The sequence below is a fragment of the Neophocaena asiaeorientalis genome, unplaced genomic scaffold (genome assembly GCF_003031525.2).
Source record: "Neophocaena asiaeorientalis asiaeorientalis breed wild unplaced genomic scaffold, Neophocaena_asiaeorientalis_V1.1 scaffold21, whole genome shotgun sequence".
NCBI classification, from domain to species: Eukaryota; Metazoa; Chordata; class Mammalia; order Artiodactyla; family Phocoenidae; genus Neophocaena; species Neophocaena asiaeorientalis.
Genome location: NW_020174053.1, coordinates 899761 through 919242, shown reverse-complemented (window position 1 = coordinate 919242; position 19482 = coordinate 899761).

Genomic DNA, 19482 nt, shown 5'->3' with positions numbered 1-19482 from the left:
GCACCCAAAACGACCATCAGCAGATGAATGGACAAACTGTGGTGTATCCACACAATGGAATATTTCTCAGAGCTAAAAAGAGATGAGCTATCAAGCCCTGAAAAGACATGCAGGAAACTTAAGTGCATATGACTAAGTCAAAGAGACAAATTTGAAAAGACTACATACTGTATGATTCTAACTATACATCATTCTGCAAAAGGCAAAATTATGGAGACAGTAAATAGCTTAGTGGTTACCAGAGATTAGGGAGAAGGGAGAAATAAATAGGCAAAACACAGAGAATTTTTAGGGCAGGAAATTTCTTCTGTATGATACTACAAAGGAAGATACATGTTAATATACATTTGTCAAGACCTATAGAATATACAACACCAAGAGTGCACCATAATGTAGGACTTTGGGTGATGATGATGTGTCAATGCAGGTCCATCAATCGTAACAAATGCATCACTCTAGTGGAAGGTGTTATATGCATGTGTGGGAGCAGGGGGTATGTGGAAACTTTCTCTTCTTTCTGCTCAATTGTGTTATGAATATAGAATTGCTCTCAAAAATAAAGTCTATTTTATTTCTTTATTTATTTAACTTTTTATCTTTTTGGCTGCGTTGGGTCTTCATTGCTATGTGTGGGCTTTTCTTTCATTGCAGCGAGCGGGGGCTACTCTCCGTTGCACTGTACGGGCTTCTTATTGTGGTGGCTTCTCTTGTTGCGGAGCACAGGCTCTAGAGTGTGGGCTTCAGTAGTTGTGGCGCACGGGCTTAGTTGCTCCATGGCATGTGGGATCTTCCTGGACCAGTGCTCGAACCCGTGTCCCCTGCATTGGCAGGTGGATTCTTAACCACTGTGCCACCAGGGAATCCCAATAAAGTCTATTTTTAAAATGCAGTCTTGGATTATGAGTTGCCTCTGAGCAATCACTGCATCTAAGAACTAGATTCCCCAAATTTCAAATATTCTTTCCTATTATCTCCATAAACCTTTGAAACATACTAGAAGCTCCACTCCCACGAATTCTTGTTTACTTTTTAAAGAAATAGTTAAGTGTCTATTGTGGACTAATCATGGTGTGATGCTCCAATAATATGGTGTTTCATTGACACATTATATTTTTTTACTTTGTAAGATCTAAAATCTGTATTTTTCTTAAAATACATGGCCATTTTACATATCAGTGATTTTTCTTTTTTAGTAATACATAAAATAATGCATCTTATAGCAGGCATCTTAGATTTTACAAAATATGGTAAAAATGACAAACAAAAAAAATATGTGAAGTTTCAGCCCAGTAAGGGACATAAATTTAAATGAATAACCATGCAAATAAAGTTAAAATTATAATTGTGATTAGTGCTTTGAAAGGATGGTACATGGTCTCGTGAGAGATATCTGGGGAGAGAGGAAAGGCTTCCTGGAGGAAGAGGCAATGGCCTGAGAATGAAGAACTGCAGGAATAGTAAGAGTTAGCTAGATAAAGAAGAGTATGAATAATGCAGGCAGAGGGTACTAGATATACAAAGCCCCTAGAGCAGGAGAAAGTTTGGGGCATGGAAAGATCAGTGTGAATGCAAGGGACAGTGTGATGTGAGGTGAGCCTGGGAAGGTGGGCAGGTTCCTTTGAGGCACCCAAATGAAAATGTCAAACAGTAGATTCTATGGGTCAGGGACCCAAAGAAGATTTCTGGGACGGAAATAAATATTGTTGAGTCATCTGAATCAAGGTCATTATTAAAGCCATGGCGGGTGGGGATGAAATAAACCAAGAGATGTGATTCTCTAAAGACGCAGACCTACTGGAGAACGGACTTGAGGATATGGGGAGGGGGAAGGGTGAGTTTTGACAGGGCGAGAGAGAGTCATGGACATATACACACTAACAAACGTAGTAAGGTAGATAGCTAGGGGGAAGCAGCCGCAAGGCACAGGGATATTAGCTCGGGGCTTTGGGACAGCCTGGAGGGGTGGGATGGGGAGAGTGGGAGGGAGGGAGACGCAAGAGGGAAGACATATGGGAACATATGTATATGTATGGCTGATTCACTTTGTTATAAAGCAGAGACTAACACACCATTGTAAAGCAATTATACCCCAATAAAGATGATAAAAAAAAAAAAAGAGAGAGATGTGATTCTCAACTCAGGCTTCACTTTAGAATCCTCTGGGAGGCTTTAAAAATTCCCAATAGCCAGGCTGTCCCCAAACTTAATTAAATAAAAATATTAGGGGCTGGACCCTGCAATCAATATTTTTAAGGCTCGCCATGTGTTTCCCCAGAGGCAGGCACATTTAAGAGCCACTGGCCTAGACAGAAAACACAGAGCAGAAAATGAGGAAGTGCTAGAATGAAGAGTTGAGAATTTTGATACTTCATGGCCTGGTGGAGGAGGAGGAAGCTGCAAAGGAGACAAAGAAGCTGCAAAGGAGACAAAGAAGGAGTGACCAGGAGATCCTGGAAAATCAGGAAAACGTTGAGTTGCAAAAGTGAAGAGGAAAGGGAAGGGGTTGTCAGCAGTGCTGAATGATGCTGAGAGGTAATAGGTAAGGACTGAAAACATCCATTGGGGATAATCACAGAGAGGTCAATAGCGACCTTTACGGGAGCTGTTTGTTGATGTGATGGAGTCAGAAGCCAGATTATGCTGAGGACAGAGGTGGAGTGAGAACACCAAGTATTGAAGACTCTTTTCAGAAATTTGGCTGCAAAATTAAAGTACATTAGGGAGATCATAGGGTAGAGAAAGTTTTATTTTGTTTTTGTAAATGGGAACTATCTGAGCATGTTTAAAAGTTAAAAGAGAACAACAATTTAATATATGTTATAATAATATGAATTTCTTGAGAAGCTGGGGGAAATAAAAACCATAGGTGAAGGAACTGGATTTTGATAGGAAGAGGGGATGACTCCTCTATTGTAACGGGTGGGAATGCAGGTGATATAGGTAGACACATAGATACATTTTCCTGTACAATGGTAGGAAGAGAAAGTTCTTGTGCAAGTTTCATCTTGCATATGAAAGCAGCTCAAAAATTCCTGATTAACCCATGTCCCTAGTTTGGCCTCAGAAGTAATATTTCTCATAAGGATAATCTTATTCATAGGCTATTGTCCATGTGTGCTAAACATGTTATTGGCTGGTATTTCCTTCCAAAGTCCCTGCTCTTATAACTGCCATTAATTCATTAATGCAAGTTAGCAAGAGGTGGTATTCCCTAGCTGACTAATTAGGGACCGTATCCCTGATGTCAAAACTCATATACCTATCAACAAAGGTTTGCCTTGTGCCCACACTGTGCTAAGCATAGCACTGAGAATAGAAAACAGAAAAGTGAACAAGATAGAGAATTTGAAATTCCTTTTCATCCTGCCCTTGTTCCAAGAGACTCATCACCTAGATAGAAGACTGATGACTAGTAAATAACTTATAATGATTAAAAAGTCAAATCACCATGCATACTCTAAACCCTTTAACTTCGTTTTTTTTCCCCCCAAGGATACCATTGCAATACAAGTTGGCTTTGTAATTGTATCTTTAAGATACAGCAGTTTTGAGGACAAGATACTACTAAGGAAAGTGTTACTCAAGTGCCAAAACCTTTATTATCAATGACTGCTGTAAAGGAGGACAGTAGTTTTAAGCTCCTCTGAAAAACTAGGTAAAAATTACTTATTCATGGAATTAGAAAAATCTCCTGGTTGGGAGGACCCTTAAAGGTCATATTTTCCAGTATCCTATCTAAATATTGAGTCTCCTTTGGCTTGAACAGAAGATGGTTGGAGGTAGATGGTAGAGGGCTGGGGGTTAGGGACCAGGGCAAGAGGCTGGGGCCAGGGAAGGGACCTCAGGGAGGAAGGTTAGATAGAGCATACTCTTAGTGCACAGACCACATGTGCACACACACACACACACACACACACAAAGAGGGTTTTATTCTATTCTTTTTTTCTTCTTCAGCTCAATTGAGACTGGAGTCAATAGAAAATGAGTAAAAAGCAGAAAAATAAATGCATTTCCTGTATTGTACTAAGAGCTCTGTATACAATAATCACTTAATATTAATAAGTAAGTGAAATGTCAACCTGAATGGCCTTCCCTGCCAACTGATGAGCTAAGTGAACAAATAGCATGTAAAGATGTTATAAATGAACTTCTTCATACCTTCTTCCCTTAGTGACCAGGACTGTTTACAAAATTGTACTTGATTCTCTGCATCATGGATTGTGCTAGAAGAATCAAAGATGAATATGGAAGCTCATGGTCTACTAAAAGTGCAGAGAGCAAATATTTACACCACTGTGATAAGTGCTATCCTAGATATGTATGATTATGCTCCCCTGATGGGGTAGGATGGGAGTCACCTGCCTGGTGTGGGTAACCACAGGGCCCAGGCTAGCTTTGGGAGCATAGCTGAAGTGTTAGGACCAGGAGGAAGAGCAAATATTAGTTGAGGTGGAGGCCCAAGTTTAGGAAGGCAGAAAAGTGAGTCTGTACTCATGACGACAAGAAGGAGGGTATGAAATAGATGTCAGTAACTGGAGTACAGGCCAAAGACACAAACACTCAGGGAAATGAGACCTGGGAACTACAGTTAAATAGAGAAGCACTGGAACCAGGGGCTTTTGACCAGTCTTGGCTTCCTGGCCCTTCCTTTATACTCTTGAATAGTCAGAGGAGAAAAGAGTATTCAGAAGTTGAAGCAAATAAGGGATTCAGATAAAACTTCCTGGTGGACTTAGATGAAGAAGTTTTTAAATTATAGAAGGACCATGGCTGTGCTCTTCAGGAAGATGGACTTAGTCATGGCTACCACTGCAGAAGCCTGAGATACTTTGTAGTTTACTCTGTGTGGAAAGACGTTTTAATGACCTTTGGCTGTGTATCTAGGACTCAGTTATGCATGAAGTTGCATGTATTCACCACACACTATTGGCTATTAATACTCCTGGCGATTGATATGCATAATGAAGTTATGCCAATCTACAACCTTGAGACTGATAGATGGAAGGAAAATTCATTTGACAGATCAGATAATTTTTAGCAGGATAAAAGAAAGATATGCTCTGGTTCCACCTTCTTTCTAACTTGTCCATTAAAATTTGATTTTTTTGGGGGGGAGAACTGGATGCACATACACTTTTAACAAGAAACAGAAAGTTATCAGTTCTCGCAGATGCTGATGAAATGGGTTTGTCATCATGAACTACCAGTTGTGTTCATAGACATCTGAACTAATCTTTGATTGTCACCATTAAGAGAGGCTTTAGACCAAACCAAAGTTATCATTTTAGGAAGATGCCTACAGAACACATAACTTGTATTTAGATGGACGTTTTATTTACTTTGTCTTGAAAAGTATCCCAGGAAGCTAAATTTATCAAATCTACTCTTTTTACGGGTGTTTTTCTCTAGGCTCCAATAACCATAGCCTTGCTTTATGGTAAAGAATTGAAGAGTCTTATCTTTCAATTTTTCTATGAATTGCAGCAGAACAAAATGTCTTTCTGAATGAAATCCTGACCCTGGTTTCATGTACTTTCTCAACTCTCTTCAGTCGTAACTGGAAATGGCCTTCCATTCTGCCAGATGTTTTATTAGGATGCCTCCATTTTCACAAGAGGAGGCTCATCCTCTTTCATGCCTAGGACCTGAGAACAGGCCCACCCCAGAAACTTATCAGGAGAGCGCATTCTGAAATTGCTGTAAGGAAACATTTCAAAAGCTCATGTAAGAAAGATAATTCTTCTGAAGAATTAATCTAGCAACCCCCTCTCTCTAGGTTCTGTGAAATTTTATCTTAACTTAAACCAAACAAACCACTAGCGTATACTTTGGTGTGGAGCCAGCAGAACTGGTATAAGAAGTAGCCTCAAGAAAGAACGTGCTGTGTTTAATATGAAGGTGATATTGATGAGTATTTGATATTCATTACACAGTATCTTCTGCAGGAAAATCCACCAAAGATTTCTCTCCCTCAGAACAGGGGTGTATGTGTGTGTGTGTGCCTCCCCAAAATTTTTAGTTGGGGAGTATAATATATTGAAAAGTGCATAAAATAGTACAGTTTTACAAATACATAGCCTTGTGAAGCTCCATCCAGGTCAAGCACCCTCCAACTCCTTCCTCCCTTCTTGGTCCTCTCCCTGCCCCCTGGATAGTAACTGTTATCTTTACTCTTATCATAATTGCTTCCTTGTTTTCCTTTATAGTTTTAAACATGCCTATGCATTTCTCAGCAATATAGTTCTTAATCTCTCTCTATCTGTGTGTGTGTGTGTGTGTGTATACGTAGAATCACAATATATGTTCTTTTGTGTCTGTACATTTTGTTCATTATGTAAGATTCATTCATGTTCCTGAATATAGCTGTAGTTTGTTCATTTTCATTGCTATATATTATATTCATGTGTCAAAGTAGCACAATTTATTTATCCTTTCTACGAGTTGTAGATATGTAATTTCCTTTTAGGAGTTACTGAGAACAACAATGCTTTTAACATTCTAGTAATGCATATGAAATACTTTCTCTAGAATATACACTTTAGAATATAAGTTCTGGGTTAAAAATTAACAAATATTTACTATACACATTATATATGTATATTTACATGCATTTTTCTGTGTATATGTTTGTGTATCTGTGTGTGTGTAGATATATGTATATTTCTAAAGGACTAATATTCAGAATAGCCTTCTACTGTGCTCCTCTTGATCAAAGGATTGGTTTTACTCCATTGATGCTGCTACTGTTGCAAAAAAGTCATGTTTCTCTCTTTGCATTGGTCACTAGAAAATATAAAACCACATTTATTGCCAACTGTGCTCTGCAGAACTCTGGGGGATGTGGGAGGTGGGGGGTCTCTAGAGCTGATATAGGAAGAAGGTAGGAGTAAGTGTGCATCCCGCTCACCTTGCTCATCTACGCTTTTACTGTTATGAAATATTATGTGCATATAAACAAGTGTAGAGGATAATATCAAAATTGTTTTTATCCATTGCACATATTGGTTTTCTGAATACATTTTTATTTTAAGAAAAAAATTCATAGATTATTTTTAAAAATGGAAACCTTGGATGTATCTCACAGAGAGAAAATGTACAGAGCTGGAATCGGAGACCTGACTCTTTTGATTGGGGCTTGGTGTGAGTTACTTCGTCTCTCTGACCCTGCTCACTCCTTAGTGTAGTGAGGGTCAGATGACTAGATGATGTGGTTATTCAAAGATATCCAATGAAGAGGCTTTAGTAAAATACTGAAGAGACTTCACAAAACCACAGAGGCAACTATCAGAGAGTCCTATGACCTAGACTCTGGGGTCTGCACCAATGTAGATATTAATGTATAGAAATTTATCTATTCACATTGTTTAGGATTCTTGACATCAATATTTGACCCAGAGATTTTTGTTCTAATGTTTTGAAACCTCTTGGTCTATGACATAGATGCATATTTTTCTGCTTAAATCCATGTTGTTCAAGTAAACTTTAATGTAGTACTTAAGAGTATGGACTTTGAAATCAAATAGACAGAGTTCAAGTTCAAGCTGGGAAACCTTGTGCAAGTTACTTAACTCCTCTAAGGCTCAAGTTCCCTGTTTATGAAAGAGGTTAATAGTAACACCTACTACATTCGATGGTTATAAGGACTAAAAGAGATAATGAAGGCAAAATGTTCAGCACCCAATAAACGTTGGCTTCTGTCAGATTATTCTGATTCACAGTCTATGCTTCTCCATTGATCCTATCATCACTTTGTATGACATTAATATCTGTGCTACCATCCAACACCCTGACTTCCTAGGTTTTCAATCTCTTCCTTCCAGTGATATTCGTCTCCTCTCCACTTCAGCTAAATGGCTACTCTCTGGACCTTGTTATCAACAGGAACTGTATCACCTCTGAAATATCCTAATTGAGAATCACAATTTTCCCACCATTAAAAAAACCAGCTATATTAGTTAGGAAACACTAGCTGCTGTAACAGATAAAACACAAATTGTCAGTGTTTTACCACAATGTAAATTTATTTCTTACTCTCTTAGAGTCCAAGGTGGGTGCTCCTGATTAATGGGCAGATCTCATTCAAGCAGCAATTTAAGGATGCAGGTTCCTTCCATCCTGTGCCTTCACCATCTTCAACAGGTGATGTACAGGCTGACAAAAGGGAAAAGGCATAGCAGATGGCATGTGGAAATTTTTGTGGATCCAGCCTAGAATTAGAGTACAACATTTCTATCCATAGTCCACTGACTAGAACTCAGACACACGCTCGCAAGAAAGACAGGAAAAAATAATGTACCTTTGGTCTAGAAGGAAAAAGTAATGTGTTTAGTAAAAAGCTAGCCAGTCTCTGCCATTCTATTATCTCATCTAATCTTCAATTTTCAGCCTCATCGAGATATATGCTTTCATTCTTCTACTTCCTCCTGACAGTCCTCTCCCAGTTCCTCTCCTCCTAGTCTAGCCTATTCCCCATAAACAAAGACTTGAACTCTTTTAATGCCATTAACTGCCTTATCCCCTTGTCACTTTCTTATACATAGATTTATCTCAACCACAGATAAATCTAACTACTCTCCTTCTCACCTCCTATAACTAGGTTGCTGGCTACTACTAGGAAAGCAAACACACACAAAACATTCCAACATCAACCAGGCTCCCAGTGTTGGTACATTATTTCTAACAATTCTAATATTCTACATATTTCTAATCAGCTCTCTTCCTCTTTTCCCACAGTGTCTACATCAGTCTCTAGTCTCTCTACTGCTTGCTATATTTCTTCCTACTTAAGTGTCAGTATAAAGTTCACTTCAAACATCACAGGAAAAATAGAAGCCAGCATCCTTGGCCTACAGAAAACAGTCCGTCAGTCGCTGGTTTTAAAAGATGCAAGTGCCCCCCTAATCAATGTAGAATGCCTTGGTGAAGGGAGTGTTTTCTGGTCATCTCAGGGGACATGTATTTAGGGTGTGGGTTTGTAAGCCTTTTTGGATAAATCCATTCTAACCTTGCTGTGTCCTCAGTCTTTGAATTCCTTCTTCCCCATATAACAAGGAACTTCTGGCAACTTATTTTCATGTAGCATGGCCCATTGTTGTGTCTAGGTTTTACGCCACTATGAAAATAGGTAGAATACATTGAGCCAACATATTGAATTCAGACTCTCTGGTTGGCTCATGCATATTAACAAATTCAGTCTCATTTAGAATTATGTTCCTCTTTCCTTGATCTTGTTCAGAATTCCTTCCCATTGATCTTTACTAGACTTTGCTGAGATACTTAGCAAGTTCTTACAATTCCATTTGGTGTGGAAATAATCTCTCCCTGGGTTTAACTTTGTAATTGTCTCATTGATACACTCTGGGATATGTCCCTAGATATAGAACCTCACAGGGGGTGGAGACATTGGTATGATTGGGAAAGAGGAGAGTTGGCTCCTTGCTAGGTCATTGCAAAGCCTGTTGTAGGGAAAAACCCAGCTTCATCAGAGACAGAGAAAGGGCTGCTTTGCAGAACAAGGAAGGGTCAGGGGAAATTGAGGGCTTAGAGGACTCTACATCATCTATGATAGTTAACTTTATGTGTCAACTTGACTGGACCACAGGGTGCCGAGTTATTTGGTCAGACATTATTCTGTAGTGTGTCTGTGAGTGTTTCGGGATGACATTAACATTTTAATTGGGAGACTGAGTAAAGCAGATTGCCCTCCCTAATGTGGGTGGGCCTCACCAATCTGTTGAAGACCTGAATAGAATAAAAAGGCTCAGTATGGGAGAATTCATTCTTTCTGCCTGTATTTGAGCTGGGACATTTGTCTTCTCCTGCCTTAGACTAGAACTTAGGCTGGAACCATTGGCTCTCCTGGACCTCCAGCTTGTTGATTGCAGATCTTAGGACTTCTCAGCCTCCATAATCATGTAAGCCAATTCCTTATAATAAATCAATCTTTTGCTCTCTCTTTCTCTGTCTCTGTTTCTTTCTATCTATATATCTATACTTCCATGGAGAACCCAGACTAATGCATCATCCAACTCTTCCCATAGGTCTCTCTTTTGCTGAGAGCTCACCTCTTGCTGATGCATGCCCTCACTTTCACATGAGACCCAGTATAACAGTGATATCAGTGACCTTGTAATTCAGCAATCTTCAGGATCAAACTTGGTGTTTGGTTTTAGTCTTTCAACCATAAATAATTAGACTTAAATAATTCATGAATTTTGGCCAACACCTGAATTAGAAATTTGAACTTGACGTTCTCCCTCTTAAAGTTGTCCAGCTCAAACAGAAACAATAATCCTGGCCTATAGAACATGATTTCTTTTGAGTTTTCTATAAAGTTGTATGCTAGCTGTCGCTTGGTTGTCCTAAACCTTGTCTTCAATGAACACTCCCTTTCAGGTGGCCACAGCTGATAATTTAATTAATTCTTTTGCCACTCTGTGCCATGATCCACTCAAGTCCCACCATCTAACACACCTAGTACACTGCCTTTGGTCCTAGTAACATATCCCACATCCCCCTTTTCTCTGTTGTTATGTACAACCTGTCTTGGTGCCAATTTCTGTATAAATCCAGCTCCTTTGGCTGCAAATGAAAGAAAACTCTCACTTTCTTAGCTTTAAAAATCAAGAAATCCAAGGTAGTATGGCTTCAGGGTTGGGTATTTCAGGGGCTTGATTGCAACCTTACAGATCTAAGTTTGTTTCATCTTTCCATTCTGCTATTCTCAGCATATCAGCTCTGTCCTTGGGCCAGTTCTCTTGGTGGTCACAGGATGGCTGCTGCAGTTCCAGAGAGCATGTGTAGACATTACAAAGTCTAACAGAAGAACAAGGAAAACCTTTCCCAGGAGTACCCCCACCCCTTATCTCATTAGCCAGGACTGGGTTATGTATCATACATAAATCAATCACTGACAGGAAGAGTGGAACACCAAAATCAGCTTTCCCAACTCAGGAGTTATCCTTGAGCTGGATAAAGGACACCCTTCCCTGGGCACATGGCTGCCCTGAGGAAGGTGGATATCAGGACAAAATCAGGGCTCTGCCTGCAAAGAAGAAACAGGGACCACAGCCTGAATAGGTAATCAATAGTGTCTGCCCCAATGATAATGATTATAGATGACAATTAGAGAATGGTCCACACCTGCTTCTTTATTCTTGCCACCCAGTCTCCACCCTGATGGGAGATGAGATTTTGATTCAGGAAAGTGCTCAATAGTGGGGTAGAGAGATGGATCAGAGAGCACAAAGCATTCATCACCTCCCACAACAAATAACAACCCAATCTCCAGAGTAAGCAGAGAAGGAGAATTCCCCTGTGAGGAAGGACAGTTAGGTCCCAGTGCTGCTCTGGGGAATGCTCTCAAGCTAGCCTAGAGTCCCAGTGGCCCAGACCCAAGAGAATAAGGAGTAGAGGAGATCCCTACTCTAGCTTACAAGAGTATGCCATGTTTCCAAAGGAAACACAGTATACCTTCATATTAAACCACAAAAGACTGACATACATAGCAGAGAACTCCTCTTAACTAGAAGAAGAGATGGGGAAGGGCTGGAGGGAATGAGAACCTATTTCTCTTTGCAAACATCCTTCACATTTCTTCTTGATCTGGTGAGATTTTCACCCACAGTGTGCCTTTGATGTTTGTTAACCTGATCTCACCAGGATATACCTGGAAGTAAAGGAGAAGATTATCAAGTGGAGGTAGAAGTCTAACAAATAATATAACTGGCCCTGAAGGCAGAATGTAAGGGTCCTAGATGTCTGTAGACCATACGGACAACTCACATCCTCATGAAGGAGCTACTGTGAGTCTTCTGTTCTGTGTGGCTGTCAGGGCACAAGGATGGTTTAGCCATGCAGCCTCCCCTGGGCCCACATGTCTGCCACCTTCCCTGTGCACAGCGATGCAGGGCTGAGCCTGCTCTGCTCTGGACCATGCAGGTACTCATGCTGGATAATGCTGGGAACAGTGGGTCAGTCCCTGGCGGCCTCGCCAGGGAGGGCAGCATTTGTTACTTTGCCTCACATCCTCATGAACTCACCTCCACCCCAGTCGTAACTTCACACTCTCATCTGGACACTCAACATCCCTCTCTCTCTGGAGTGTTCTTAGTTGAGCTGTTTTGCATTCATTACTTCTTTTGATTTCCGATCCTCACAGCAGTTCTGAGAGGCGGCCAGGGCAGTGGACAATGATTCATTTTGTTCAGGTGGGAAGGCGCAGCTCAGGGAGGTTCATTCTGTTCCCCAAGGTCACAGTCAATACGTAGAGAACACACCAAATCACCTCTCCTTCTAGCATTCCAGAACTCTGCCAGACTTTGGATTCTGGGTGAGTGACAACCTCTGAATAAGGTTGCCACAATTGTATAACATAACTATTTAGTGCTAGAAAGTGTTTTAAAGATTATCTGTCCTATTTTTAATAGTAAAGAGATGGAGGCGTTGAGGAAGAATTTAGCAGATTGGCAGTCACAGGACCAGGCCTATAAGCCAGGGCCCTGGATGCCCCTTCTGCTCTTCACTCTCTCCCCTCATGTTGCTTCCACCTGAGAGCCCTTCATTTCTGAACGCGTCCTCGTTTACCTGGGGAAAGTAATTACGTTTATGAGAGCAACTCCTGATTTTGAAGCCCTTCAATTTAAAACCATGGGGAGGAAATAATTAAATTGAATCACAGTCACAGCATTTAAAATGCTGTTATACACCAGGACCTTTTCTTCCTTTTTCCAGTGTGTTTATGAACAGAATTAATCATGAACACTTCCACCTCAGCGACCCACTGAGCTGGAGTTGGAATGAAACATTTTGTGCAGTGAGAAATCCACTCAAATATACAAATTGAGACTAACAGGCTAAAAATATTTCATCTAAAGTCGTAGGATATTTTCTTCACGAAGATCACAGATTCTATCATTCTGTAGGTTCTTGGGGGTACTCGGCCTGGTTACCCAGACAGGAGAAACAGAATCTGAAGCAGAGTTTATGAAAATGAGCCAGTTCTACACTTGGGGGGTTTAGAAATGTTTGTGAGATGTCACTGTTCACTAGCCAAATGGAGCTTTTTGACCTTGTTTTCTATTTTCAAATGTCTGACCCTCTCCCTTCTGTGGGAGAGGGACCATAAGGACCCATAAGCATCTGTGGTTGCCTTGGAGAATAAGCATGTTGCTTTTGGATATCTGACCTACAGGAAAGATATTGGACTGAGGAACTTATTTTGCTGGTCAGGTTTAATCCAATGGCAACCTGCTCCTCAGATACCTTCTCTGGTGATGCCTCTTTGACTGACAATCACAGGATATCCAAAAGGCTTCAGAATCTACTTATAGACTGTAAATGGCCACAGAAGGGTGGAAGCAGAGAGAATAGAAATACAGCTTTATACATCATGTCATTGAATTCTTCCAACAGTCCTGGGGAGTAGGTAATGTCATCTCCATTTTACAAATGAGGAAACTGTGACTTAGAGACATTAATTGGTTTGCAAAAGTTCAAAAAGCTAAATAAAGAGGGGCAGAAGCAGGTTCAAATTCCAAGCTCTTTCCACAATGTGAGACCATCTAATATCCTCATTCACTGTTTGAAAGTATGATGATCTACCCTTTTCTGGATGGTGACTGTTGCATTCTGAACATCAACTGAGGGTGCAAGAGAACTCAAGACCCAGTGGGCTTAAAAGACACAGCTGAACTCTGTCCCAGAATCTAAGATCTCAGCCAAACCTGGGGGCAACTACACCACGGGCACATGCATTTAAAGGCTGGGCGAGGGCCCAGCTCTCAGACTTAGTCCTGCAGTTCTGCTCCTTGGATCTAAGAATCACCTCCAAGCATCTACCCTCAATGCTAATGACCAGATAATTTCTGTTCTGCCAAAATTTTCTATGTATTCCCTCCTCTGTGTCCAAGTGCTCCTCACCTCCTGCTGAGAACGCCCCGCCTCCAGCTTTCTCCATGTGTCGTCTGCTCCTTTTCAAGTCTCAGCTCCAGTGGCCCCTTCTTGGGAAGCATTTCCCTTATTGCCTCAGGCCTCAGGATGACTCTCTTCTCAGTACATTGCTAGATGCCTTCCTGTACCACCTTAATCCTCATACTCACCTTGACAGCATCTAAACAAGTTTAAGGAACAGATTTGGATCCTGACATGGCTTTACTTCCTACAATTGCAACCCCTGCCCACGTCTCCAGCCTCATCCCTTACCAGGCTCCAAACATTCTGGCCTTCTCCCAGTCCTTTGAATACACCAAGCTCACTTCTGTGTTAGAGACTGGGAACTTCTGTTCCCTCAGCCTAGATCCTTCCACTACATTCCCCCCATCTTCCCATGTTAGAACCTTTCTTGTCATTAACATCTCTGCTCAAATTCCCCCTCCAGGAAGACCTCTCTGACCACACTAAGTAGTTCCCTTACCCAAACGTCCACTATCACTCTCTAACCAACATGCCTGTTCTATTTGCTTCACGGTACCTGTCACCACTTGACATTACCTTGCTCGTGGATTTGGTTGTTTGCTTATCGTCCGAAAGCCCCCATTGGATGTGAGTTCCAGGGTTACAAGGGCCTTATGTACTTGTTCCTCACTGGCACCTTAGTGCCGAGGACAGTGGCTGACTCCATCATCATTTTTTTAATGGACATGAAAGAAGGAAACATATGTTCCATATGTTTTATCTTGTTTAATTCTCATAACAGCACTAAGAAATAGGTATGATAAGCCCCAGAAAGAAATTGCAGAAAGAAATTGCTAACACTTATTGAGTACTCTTCAAGCACTTTGTTCTTAAATGGAAACGAACAATAAATGAAGGGAAAAAAAGTGGCACAGGATCACATAATAAGTTGCAGAGCAAGATTTCAACTCAAATAAGTCTGACTCCAGAGTCTGTGCTCTTTACTAACACACAAAGGCCACAGATTCAGAGAGATTCAGTCCCTTACATCATAAAGGGTTCAGAGACTTGATCTTTGATTATTGGACTCCAGCCTTTTGCTGCCCTTGCTTTTCCTCCTACCCCACTCCAAGTCCTAGTGGTAGGAACTGGTAGGAACTGGGTTCCAGAGGAGGGAGGGGAGTTTGTTAAGAAAGGAGGTTCAGGATGAAACTTCCCCTACTTCCTCATGCACTGGATGGCTTCCCATTGCCCCTCCAAATCCACTCTCCACCCTTCTCTGTGCCCCGGAAGAGCAACCGGCAAGGATCACACCAAAGAGCACCCTTGCACTCTGGCTTCCCGCTGAATTCAGCCATCAGAGAACATTGGTCAGAGAGTGGATGCTGGCAGGGAAGTTATTTAATCCCTCATCTCCTCCTCGCTGGGAGGGCCCAGGTCATGTGTCCTGCAGGGCAGCCCTCTCCGCCTCTCCTTGAGGCTCCTGGCCCTTCAGTGTGGGGTTCATGACAGCACCTCTTTGTGACTAGCCTTAGGCCATTGCACAGTCCACTCTCTCTGGTGGTTTCCCCACACCCTGAATAGCCTCTAAATATGTGTCCCTCAAGAGACAGGTGTATTCTGGGCACAGACAGGCCCAGTCATATTTATTTGTTTGCAAAGCGGAATATAGCTCTCTAGAGTTTCCTTTGTGACAAGTAATTTCTCCATTAGGAGGCTGGCCTTTCATAAACTCTAGTTTTTGAGGATAGCCCCTTTGCCTGCTATGAACTTCATTTTCAACAGATGTTTTTGTTACTCCTGCAAATTTTATGGTGAATATATATATAATCTTTATGGAAACTACTATTTACTAGTATGTGCTACAGTTGAATTGTCAAAATAATTTTAATTCAGTGTCAACTTTATTTTGGGTACAAATTCATTTTAATTAAAATTTAGGAAACCAGGGTAAGAAACACTCCTAATACAAATCTGTGCTCATTTTTGTATGTCACTTTCCAGTCTTTGTAAACACAGTCATTCTTATTTTTACATGGTATACGTGTAATTTTGTATTTTGCATTTTCCCTAATGTTACATCATAATCATGTCTCCATAATTATCATTTATAATGATGACATGATATTTCATGGGAGAGACACACCATAATTTGCACAACCATTTCCATTTCCTGAATGGCATGGTAGAAAACATGCTGGTTTGGAGTCAGACAACCAGACCTGAATCACTAGCTATAAGACTTTCCTGGAGTCACTCAACTGCACCTCAGCTTCTCATCTCTTAAATAGGGATTATAACACGTGCCGTTTCCATGTCATAGAGGGGCTGTGAAGACTGACTGGGATGAAGGCTATGGAAATGTTGCTGATTGCTGTAATCCCATGCCCCTCAGTCACTAGATTACATCACCCCATTTAACTTCCTTCACAGTGCTTATCTCTACCTGAAATTATGTAGTATTAATAAAGTCTTCCTGCTTCTCTCCTCCAATTAGACTGTAAGGGCTACAGCAGCTGAACTTTGCCTGTCTTATTCACCCCCAAATCTCTAGAACCTTCAGTCTCCAGAACCTGGCACATACTAGCTTTGAGAAATACTTGTTCATGAATTAAGGGACTTAATTGTGTTTTGATTAAAGAATGCGGGAAAGTACCTGTGGTACAAAGACTCCATTTCTTTAGTCTACTGCAACAGTCATGTAATTTCTACCACTCTGGGAAAATATAGTGAATAAACATGTAGTGAACCATGAAAATGGTCTATGGGCATTTCCAAAAGCTTTCATTCCTACTAAGCCAGTTGGTGCTGTTCTGAGAACCAACTGTGCTTCTTTTTTTTTTTTTTTAATTGAAGTACAATTGACATAAAATATCATATTGGTTTCAGGGGCACTTCATAGTGATTCTGTATTTATATTATATATTTTGAAATGATCACAATAGGTCTGGTTACCATCTGTCACCATCAGAGTTATTAAAATATTATTAACTATTTCCATATGCTATAACTTACACCCCATGACCTATTTATTTTATTACTCTCTGTGTGTGTATAAATCTTCATTATCCATTCATCTATTGATGGACATGTAGACTACTTCCATATCTTAGCTATTGTAAATAATGTTTCCATGAACATAGGCATGCATATTCCTTTCAAATTAGTGTTTTCATTCTCTTTGGATAGTCAGAAGTTGAATTGCTGGACTGTATGGTAGTCCTGTTTTTAATTTTTTAAGGAAACCCCATACTGTTTTCCATAGTGGCTGCACCGATTTATATTCCCACCAACAGTGTCCTAGGGTTCCCTTTTCTCCACATACTCACCAACACTTATCTGTTGTCTTTTTGATAACTGCCATCCTGACAGGTGTGAGGTGATATCTCATTGTGGTTGTGGTTTGCATTTTCTTGATTATTAGTGATGTTGAGCAACTTTTCATGTGCCTGTTGGCCAACTGTACATCTTATTTGGAAAAATGTCTATTCAGGTCCTCTGCCCATCTTTTAATCAAATTGTCTGGTTGGTTTTATTTATATTAAGTAATCTAAGATCTTTATATATTTTAGATATTAATCCCTTATCAGATATATGATTTGCAAATATCTTTTCTCATTCAATAGGTTACCTTTTTTTTTTTTTTTTGATTGTTTCCTTCACTGTGCAAAAGTTTTTTAGTTCAACGTAGTCCCACTTGTTTATTTTTGCTTTTGTTACCCTTGCCTGAGGAGACAGAGCCAAACAAGCGACACTTAGACTGATGTCAGAGAGCTTGCTACTTATATTTTCTTCCAGGAGTTTTATGGTTTCATGTCTTACATTCAATCTTTAATCCATTTTGAATTTATTTTTGTATATGGTGTAAGATAGTAGTACAGTTTCATTCTTTTGCATGTATCTGTCCAGTTTTCCAAACACCATTTATCAAAGAGACTACCTTTCTTTATTGTATATTCTTGCCTCCTTATTCATAATTTAATTGACCATATATCCATGGTTTATTTCTGGGCTGTCTATTCGTTCCATTTATCTATGTGTCTGCTTTTGTGCCAGTACTATACAGTTTTGATTACTATAGCTTTGTAGTATAGTTTGAAATTAGGGCATGTGATACTTCCATCTTTGTTCTTTCTCAAGATTGTCTTAGCTACAAGTGTTTTGTAGGATCTATTGTGGTTCCACACAAATTTTAGGATTATCTATTTTAGTTCTGTGAAAAATGCCATTGGTGTTTTCATAGGGATTACAATGAATCCTTAGATTGCTTTGGAAAATATGGACATTTTAACAATATTAATTCTTCTATTCTATAAGCACAGTATATCTTTCCAATTATTTGTGTCATCTTCAGTTTATTTCATCAATAGCTTATGGTTTTCAGAGTACAGGTCTTTCACCTTCTTGGTTAAAAATTTATTCCTAGGTATTTTATTCTTTTTGATATGATTGTAAATAGAATTGTTTGCTCAATTTCTCTTTCTGATAGCTTGTTGTTAGTGTACAGAAATACCATTTCTGTATATTAATTTTGTATCCTGCAACTTTATTGAATTCACTTATTCTAATCATTTTTGGTGGTCCTTAGGGATGTTTTATATATATATATCATGTTATCTGAAAATAGTGATGATTTTACTTCTTCTTTTTCAACGTGAATGCCTTTTATTTCTTTTTCTTGCCATTTTTCTATAGCTAGGACTTCCAACACTATGTTGAGTAAAAGTGGTGAGAGTGGGCATCCTTGTCTTGTTCCTGATGTTAGAAGAAAAGCTTTCAGCTTTTCACAACTGAGTATGATGTTAGCTGTGTGTTTGTCATATATGGTTTTTAATATATTTCTGCCAAAAACTACACTGATAGTCTTAAGGGGGTTTTGCTTACATGTAACTAGTTATTTCTCCCTTGCTGCTCCCAAACTTTGAGAGTTTTTATTATAAATGGATGTCAAATTGTGTCAAATGATTTTTCTGCATTTAGTGAGATGATCATACTATTATCCTTTTTTTGTTAATGTGGAGTGTCACATTGATTTTGCAGACGTTGAACTGTTCTTGCATCCCTGAATAAATCCACCTTATCATGGTGTATGCCCCTTTTAATATACTGTTGAATTAGGTTTGTTAATGTTTTGTCAATGATATTTGCATCTATGTTTTTCAGAGATATTGGTCTGTTATTCTCTCTTTTCTTGTGGTATCTTTGTCTGGGTTTGGTATCAGGATAATGCTGGCCTGGTAAAATGAGTTTGGAAGAATTTCATTCTCCTCAATTTTTTTTGGAAGAATTTCAGTAGGATAGGTATTAACTCTTCCTTAAGTGTTTGGTAGAATTCAACTGTGATGCCATTTAGTCCCTTCTTGCTGGGAGATTTTAAAATTATAATTGATTCAAATTCATTGCTAGTAATCAGTCTATTCAGATTTTCTATTTCTTTATGATTCAGTCTTGGAAGATTGTGTGTTTCTAGGAATTTACCCATTTCTGCTAGGTTGTCAAATTTGTTGCCATATAATTGTTTATAGTGATCTCTCGTGATTCTTTGTATTTATTTGGTGTTGGTTGTAATTTCTGCTCTTTCATTTCTGT